At 30.8% G+C, this 9,252-nt stretch overlaps 1 long non-coding RNA gene across 1 annotated transcript; it reads right to left on the bottom strand.

The window, feature by feature from the left end:
* Positions 1-1,324: 1,324 nt before the first annotated feature.
* LOC122608567 lies at positions 1,325-2,271 on the bottom strand. The gene is made up of 2 exons (XR_006325258.1): positions 2,029-2,271; positions 1,325-1,734 (listed from the first exon to the last, which is right to left on the bottom strand). It is a non-coding gene; the product is annotated as an uncharacterized LOC122608567 (long non-coding RNA).
* Between the last annotated feature and the right edge of the window lie 6,981 nt (positions 2,272-9,252).

Genomic DNA, 9,252 nt, shown 5'->3' with positions numbered 1-9,252 from the left:
TACGGAGTAATTTTTTTTATTTTCAATCCTTTTTCTCTTTTTTCTTCTCACCTACATATATACATGCATAATATTTCAAGAACGTGTTCACCGTCGTCCATTACCGGTAACAAAAGCCACGAGAACCACCAATCTTACTTTATATTTTTATTAGAAAATAAAAACACTTCTATACAGAGAAAAAAAATACAAAAAGATATACATGTACCCATAACAGATGCGGTTAGCAACCAAAGAGTGGGTCGATGTTAAATCCGGACGAATGAACATTAACAACATAAACGTTCATCACCACCACCGCTTCATCAATCACCACCGCTTACCGACTATGAAAATCAAAGACCTCATCATATATCATTTTTGAAACTTAAATTTAATATACATGTCGGCGGCGTGATACTTAATTAAATAATTTAGCCCATCGCGTGCTCCCAGCAAATCACTCCACCTATCTTAGAAAATATCTCTTCCGTCGATTACCTCTGACCAAGAATACGTTGCATTCAACTTCCAAACGCTGTTGCGGATGACATTAGACACCTTTCTAAACCCATATTTCTTACGTATGCAATGTACGTAGATGTAAAGTTTAATTATATGTGTAAGAATATAATTATAAGTATGGGCAATACACATTGAACGGAGGTGGTTTGTTGTGTAAGATAAAAGAGAAAAACAAGAGGAATGTTAGTAGTAGCTCAAAGATTATAAGTTTAATTAGATGTCATATGTGAGTTGTTTAACAAGTGATACGTGTGGTGTAGAGAAGCTAGGAAGAGGCCAACTGTTTACAAGTTAAAAAGAAATGGGTGGCAACATGGCACACAGTTTTGTAGGGAGTAGACACTACTAGAAAACTGGGCTTTACCGACGGCCATTTCCGTCGCTAATCCGTCGGTAACCACTATCACCGACGGATTAGCAACGGCAAAAATCCGTCGCTAACAACCTCGTCGGTGATTTATTCCGACAGATTTGCCGACGGAAATGAAAAGTTACTTACGGAATTCGCCGTCGCTAATCCGACGCTATTAATTTTTTCTGTTCTTTAGTAAATAAAATATTTTAATATCACCGACGGATGTCTGTTGGAACTAGCGATAGATTAGCGACGGATCTAGCGACTGAATAGCGACAAGTGCCTGTCAGAATATATATTACTATCACCGACGGAAACTGTATACCGACGGAAATCCGTCGGTAATCTGTCGCTTAATATATTTAGCATAATTGTGTATTATAATTTATTAAATTAATATAATTTAAAACTTATATTTTTTATGAAAAACCTGAACAAAATCGTGTAAAAGCTATATACAGAGTATTAAAATCCGAACATCAACCCCATATATATATCATTCACCAAAATGGCCATAATTCATGTAAGGATATTACAAAGTACCTAATAGTTTTAGATTCTAAATTCAACCCCAAATATACATCCAAAAGAAATTCCCCCCAAATATACATCCAAAAATTAAATGAAACACCATTGAAGAGAAGTATCACAAAATAACCAATACTCACTCATGGGGATTACTATCACTACCCATCCAAAGATCATGGAGCGAGAGTAGTTGGTGGAAATTTTGCAAGCCTTTGCTCAATCGCCGTCATCCTGTCAAGCATCATCTTTTCCCGAGCTGCTGCTGCTACTGCCGCCTCTGCTGCTGCTTCCCTTTCTAGTCTGCGCTCTTCCAAAAGACTTGCATATTGTTCTTTCCATATGTCTACCTGCAATTTAAGTTAACATACCACTACAAAATACCACTACAAAGCTACCTTATCTAAACATACCACTACAAAATGCTATTATTTTAATTTGTGGATGCAAAAAAAGAAATTATTACAAGTGAGCATTTCAAACTGGAAAAAAAAAATTGTGGAGACTTTTGTATCCTCTTTGAACGTGAACCAACAACAACAAAATTGTAGTTTTTTTATTTTGGTAGATTCCATTAATTTTGGGCTTTTGGTCATAAACGGAGCAGCAAACAAATTATAAAATAATATCAAAATCAAACTCACTGAATTTGAGAATGACGGCGAATGAGGTTGTTAGATTTCGGCAGCAACCACAGCGCAACCACCAGCAACGGATCAAAGACGCGATGACGAACAATAATAACAAGATTGGGGGCTGTAATAACTTCAACAAAGATCTGGAAAAAAAAAGGATAGGAAGCTCGTTAGTGTTTTCCATGGTTACTTTTGGTAGGTGTGTTTGATATAAGTCAAAGAAGGATGGTGTAGATAAATTAGGGTAAAGTGGTAAACCACAAATTTGGTAGGTGATTTTTTCTTTTATTATTTTTTTAATTATTATGGGATGTAAATGAGTTGTCAACCACTTTCTAAAAGTTGCATTTTTAATTTTAATCCATTAGTGATTATTACATTTTGTTTTTCTACCGTACTAGCTAATAAACTTGGGTTTAACCCGGGTATTTTAACTAAAACTTTTAAAAGCAAAAAAATTATAAAAAAAAAATTATATGTAATTTTTGTTATTGACATATTATAACTTGGTTTGGAGATATTAAATTGACTAACATAATTTATATATACGAGGGTTGGTGTCTGCGCGTTGCAAGGTTAAACGGTGATAATAATACAAAACAGTGGGGGAATCGATATGCGTGTGTGTAAATAGAAAGAAGAGAAAGAAGTGACTGTGTGTTAGATCTTGGTAAAGTGTTTGTCTGATATGCATAAGTTATTAGTTTCTAGCCATATAAATCATAAAACACTTAAATCGGTTTAAAAAAATCTAATATGCATAAGGTATTAGTTTCTAGCCATATAAAAAATTAATACAAACATCTAGAAAGACATGTAGATAAAGATCATATGTCAATTTTTTTGCCTTAAAATACATAAATAAAAGCAAGTGTATATATAACTAGATTATTATCCTGCGTAATACGCGGGGTGAACATATATAACTAATGACATTTTAATGTTTATAATATTATACATGCATAATTAAAAATAAATATTGTTGTCTTTAATATTAATATATCTTCCGATTTGTTGTCTTTAATATTAGACGCGTATCCATTTCATTCATCTAATACAATACTTGAGATAGTTAGCACAAATAACTAATGACAAGAAACAAACATCAAATGAATTAATGATTTTACTTGTATATGGTTTTTAAGCATGCATGAAGTTAATGAGCTCGATATTTGGGTTTCAATGTCATAAAACTAGAACTATCTTAAGTATCGTATTACATAAAAAAAATCCAAATATAGTATAATACGCATGTAATACCAAAGACAACAAATTATAAGCTTTCTCATGTCTAAAGGGTTTGTATAAAGGTGTTTAAGTGATTGAAAGTCAAAAAAGTGATAGAATAATACTGGTCGTCGATGATCCGTCGGTGATCCGTCGGTGATAGCGACAGATTACCGGCGGAATAATTATTTTATTTAATTTTTTAGTTGGATCTGTCGGAAATCCGTCTCTATCACCGACGGAACACCGACGGCCAAGTATTGTTGTATCATTTTTTTTGACTTTTAATGACTTAATTACATTTATCTAACTTTTTTAAATATTAATATATCTTCGGATTTGTTGTCTTTAATATTAGACGCGTATTCATTTCATTCATCTAATACAATACTTGAGATAGTTAGCACAAATAACGAATGACAAGAAACAAACATCAAATGAATTAATAATTTTACTTGTATATGGTTTTTAAGCATGAATGAAGTTAATGAGCTCGATATTTGGGTTTCAATGTCATAAAACTAGAACTATCTCAAGTATCGTATTACATAAAAAAAATCAAAATGTAGTATAATACGCATGTAATACCAAAGACAACAAATTATAAGCTTTCTCATGTCTAAAGGGTATGTATAAAGGTGTTTAAGTGATTAAAAGTCTACAAAGTGATACAATAATACTTGGTCGTCGGTGATCCGTCGGTGATCCGTCGGTGATAGCGAAAGATTTCCGACGGAATAATTGTTTTATTTAATTTTTAATTAAATCCGTCGGAGATCCGTAGCTATCACCGACGGATCACTGACGGCTAAATAAAAAAGTTTTATTTATTAATTATGAAATAAAATGTTAAAAGATAACTACTTAATTTATTTAATCCGTCGGTAATCCGTCGGTATACATATAATTTTTTTTAAAATAAAAAAATAAATACTTATTTAAATACTTTATCGCTAATCCGTCGGTAAACCTCGTATTTTTCCGACAGATTACCTACGGATATTGCCCGTCGCTAAACCGTCGTAAATCTGTCGGTATATCGGTCGTATCTTGATTTGTTGTTTTTAAAAAACCTTGCGACGGTCAATCCGTTGGTAATTTAGCCGGTAAGTGCGACAGAATTTTCCCGTCGGTAATTCCGTCGGTAAAACCCAGTTTTCTAGTAGTGAGATAGTTTTGTAACATTTTAATTTATAAAGTATAAATTTTATTTATTAAAAAAAATGGTACATTAAAGAAAAATTAATCATATACAATTTCGTGAATTAGAAGAAGAAAATTTTGAATACTTGATAAAATATCAATTTATATTTTCTCAAGGAATGATATTTCAAAAAGACTTTTAACAGACAAATAATACTTATATATTTACCATAATTTGCTGCTAAGCTACAGTTTTATAGTATATATTTATATTTATTTATATTTATTTATATTTATATTTGAGAACAGTCTTAGGAACAGTAATAAAGCAAATAGGCTATGTAGCAGCATGTCAGCTTGCCTGTTTAGTTTTTTCCTTTAAAATTTGATTTTTAATTATCATGACTAACATGTTGCTGCGAATCTAAATCTAGGTGCGCATCTTTGATTCCCCCTCTTTTGTCATTCTTTTACCTAACGTTGATTTTTCTTTTTATTTTTAAATTCATTTACATAAAAAAAAAAAATAATTTTTATCCGCATTCAAAGTTCCTGCAATCCACGATTAATAAACATATCTACCTATAAGAATGTCGGTTTGATTTATTTATTTTTTATTTTATTTATTTATTTTTTTAATACTTTTCTTTAACGTTCACCTTTCATTTAATCTTTATTCATTGATTATTATATTAATTAATTTTTACGGAATTTTTTAAGAGTTCTTCCAAATTAAAAAGAACTAATATTTGCATGACAAATGACTCGGTAATTACATTACCCTATGATATAGTATTATTTTTAATTAATATTTTGAATCACCTTTTATTCTTTGTGTTGTAATTTTTAGTTTTATGATACGCTTATGTAATGTACGTTTATTTTTACGCATATATCATTGAGCTTATACACATTGCAAGTTTTACGTATCGTTATGTTTCACAGGACAACGTCCGGGTTCACAAACTAGTTAAAATTAAAATTAAACTATATATGTGTGTACATATTATTGGTTCTAATATGTCACGAAACTTTGACTGAAGTGATTTTCATATGACTCATGATCTTTGTTTTCGATCATATGACATTTGCCAATTCAATTATAGTTAATTTATTATTTTTGATTATATAACTACATTATATTAATTTAATGGCATTTCTTAGGCTTTAGATGGTTATACAAATTTTAGAACCAAGATCGACATTAACAAGTCTAAAATTTAGAAACTCATGTCCATACTACGTAAATGAAAGTCTATGAAAACTTTTTCTATATAAACGAATATAATACGGAAGACCAAAAATAGACGGATGTCACATCTTCTTTAATTGTCATTCAAGGTTCGAATAATTTGTATTTCTTTTTTTTTCTTCTGATGTTGTTGTCACCGCAAATTGAGCCACCATCCACCATCACCTATTCACCGCCGATTCAGGCACAATCTACCACCGCCTATTCACAATTTATGTGAATTAAAGGTAAACTAAATCTTTTAATACATTTAATCAATGTATTATTTTGATTCTTACATATCATCCTTGATTGATTCTTTGTTATTTCATTGGTAATTATTTATTTCTTATTGTATCATATAGTTTCTATTAATAAGGCAAGTCTTTCGTCTTTGTTAATTATTTTATATAACGATTTTAAGCAGCAATTTTTGTGATTATTTTTTTTCTAATTTATAGCCTTTTGTATAGATGTTTATCTTTTCATATCTATATTTGGTAAATAATTTGTTTCTAAGGGCATATCCTATGGTAAAAAATGAATGATTTATTTTGAAGAGAAAAACGTTTATAAAAGGTTGACATCATTGAGTACAGAGGGTTATTTAATTAGTAGGTTTAGAAATCTCAACCTATTGACTAAAACTTTTTTTCTAATAATATAGGAATAGATGTAAATTTAATTTAAAAAAACTTTAAAAAAGCTTTTCCATTAGAGGGAAAACATTTTTATAGGTTAAAGTTAGTGGAACCGTGAAGTGACAAAATAAAAAACTTTTATTGACTTATTGTCATTGTGGAAATAATTAATGATTGTTTCGATAATCATGGGTGATATTAACAATAACTTCCATAAACAAAATACACAATACTAATACCAAGATTTATATAAACTTCTTCCAATCATCAGAAGATTTTCATACTGTATCCACACAAAAAAATCTTTCTATGTCTAATTGTTTGCTCAAATGGCTTCAGTTTGATATACATTTCTACACTTAGTGCATCTAAATAAAGATAAACCTACGTACTTTACTTCTTTTTCAATTTGAAGGTTATTTTTGCATTCTGAATTATTGATACTAATTCATTGCTACCTAATAAAGATTACTATTAAGAAAATTTTGCGTTACTAAGTTTAATAATCAATCAACATAAACAACGCTCACTCTAAAACGAAACGGTAGTTTGCACTTTCATACGGACTACAAAATACTTGAGTTGGATCATAAATTCATGTAATAACACGGTAGCGCTACTTAACTAGCGTTTTTTTTTCTCATGCACGGCCGCATTGTGCGGGTACAAGGCTAGTGTAAAAACTATTACAGAAACATAAATAGAAAATCAATTGGTTAACCACTTTCACAATGTAGTCTTTTGTTTCCTTGCTAAATCAAAGGCTGTATAAGTCTTACAGTCTTATGTGAATCTCATGTTTTCTATATCAATTGTTAACAAAAACACATAGCAAAAACTCCAACTCAAAATTCGTCCCCCTCCTTCCCCTTTCATATCCCAACGTAACAATTTCTCACATCTCCGACCGCATTGAAATTACTCTTACGTTAACAACCACACCATCACCGTCGCTGTTACCACCGCTGCATGGCCCGGACACCAATCTAGTTTAAATATTTAAATATATATATATATATATATATATGATCTATGATGATCGTATCATAAAACCATTTCAATCAAACAATAAAGTCGACGACGAGAGGGCTCCGAAGTCGCCAGAAAGAAAGAAGTAGAAGATTGAGAGGAAAAGCGGGTTTCGGGTTAAACCAAATATGTCAGATCATTCTTAATCAATTATAGGCTTTGATTATCATCTTTTTAAGGTATTATTTCTTATTTTTCTAGTTTTAATAGTTGTGTAAAAATACCCTAGGTCATGAAAAGGTGACTGTTTGGGTCCATATTAATTTCTTAGTATCCGGACTCAGCTAGGATGCATATATTAAAATTTGATAAGATTTGGATATAGTTTTTGTGTCACGTTATGTGGCATAAAAAGTTTAAGAAAAGGTATGAATTTGTAAGGTAGCGATGAATAAGGAAGTAAAACTAATTGGCTTGAGAAGTATTGGGCAAAGAAAAACTAGGAAAAGACAAAATGTCTCAATATTGATGATTTATATGGATTTGGTTAATAGGTAACCAAGGATTTTGAGGAATACAAATCTATTTTGTAGCAGGACCACAGGTGAGTATATAGGATTTTAACTAGCAGGTTTATTTTATGAGGGCAGGTTTCATATGCGTTAGAGATCTCATATGATCATATAGTTATATAATGTTGTATCTGTTTAGTTGTTTAATTGTTGAAGATATAAGTTGAAATTGTTGTTATTAATTAAATTATGAAGGATTGAGATGTAACGTTGAATTATATGGAACTCAGTTATATATGTTTGATCGATTTCATGTAATGATGCACTTGGTACTAATATAGTAGTAGTTGTTATGCAATCCTGTTCAGTTATGTGATGTGGTTTTTGTTAAAATTATGAAGATGAATAAGTCGTAGCAAAGAGATTTATGTTTTGACAGTTTATGGTAATTAACATGGTAATAGAGAAGTTAGTGGTAAAATTTGTTATCGATAATATTAAGCTGATAATATAATGAGCATAAGCCTTATTATAATTGTAAGTTTTAGGTAATATTTAAGCAGCGAGAAGATTAATAGCTATTATTTGCTAGTTAACCATTATTATTGGACTTAAATAATGGCCATGGCAAAGGTAGAATCTAGATCGTTGATGTTTGTAAGTCCCAAATATATAGAGATGTAAACCCGACTGGCAAGTATAACTAAACTGGATGATGACCAGTTTAGTTTACGATCCAGATTATGGATATCAACAAGTACTGAAAGTAAACAAATAAGAATAAGTGCTGAAACTATATAAATACTAAATATAAGTCAAGTATTATGCATTGAGTCACGATGTACTTTTTCAATGTATTTTCTTTATTGATATAAACAAAATACAAAAGTTGCAGAACAAAGATAAACACAATTGTGTAAATATCTAAACAACCTTGAAATAAAGTTATCTAAAAACTTGGAAATACTGGTAAGAATTACTAAGAGTTCTCACAATTTGCAATGCAAAGGTTTTAAGCATTTTGCAAGTTGTGAGAAGTCTTGTATTTATAGGCCAAATGTCTTGTTGACATGGCAAATGGCCGTTCAAATACGGTTGGGTGCATTTATGGATTTGTAGGTCAAATTCATAACATGCTTGTTTAAGGTAAAGTGTGTAAGTTTCTTGATATGACTTAACACACTTTATTCCCAACCTTTTACTCAAACTATCACTAAACCAGGTATAATGTTATTAACCGGGTAAAGGCCGTTAAAGTACTTTTGAAAAGACTTTCTCGTAATCAGTGTAAAAGTGTTGTAAATACTTTTACATTGAGTTGCTTCAGTTTTTTCATTCAGGTAGAATCTTCTTTGAGCTCTGCTTCTGAGGAGATTCTCTTTCTTCAATCTGAATGCTTTCAGTTGTGTTGTTTCTGAAACTAAAGTGAAGCTTCAGTGAACTGCATTCTGAATGACTTCAGAATTCTGTACAAGTGTCTTCACTGAACTTCCACTATTTCTGAAAAATT

The sequence above is a fragment of the Erigeron canadensis genome, chromosome 7, assembly GCF_010389155.1.
Source record: "Erigeron canadensis isolate Cc75 chromosome 7, C_canadensis_v1, whole genome shotgun sequence".
In the NCBI taxonomy this organism is placed as follows: Eukaryota; Viridiplantae; Streptophyta; class Magnoliopsida; order Asterales; family Asteraceae; genus Erigeron; species Erigeron canadensis.
This window is presented reverse-complemented; position numbering and strand designations above follow the sequence as displayed.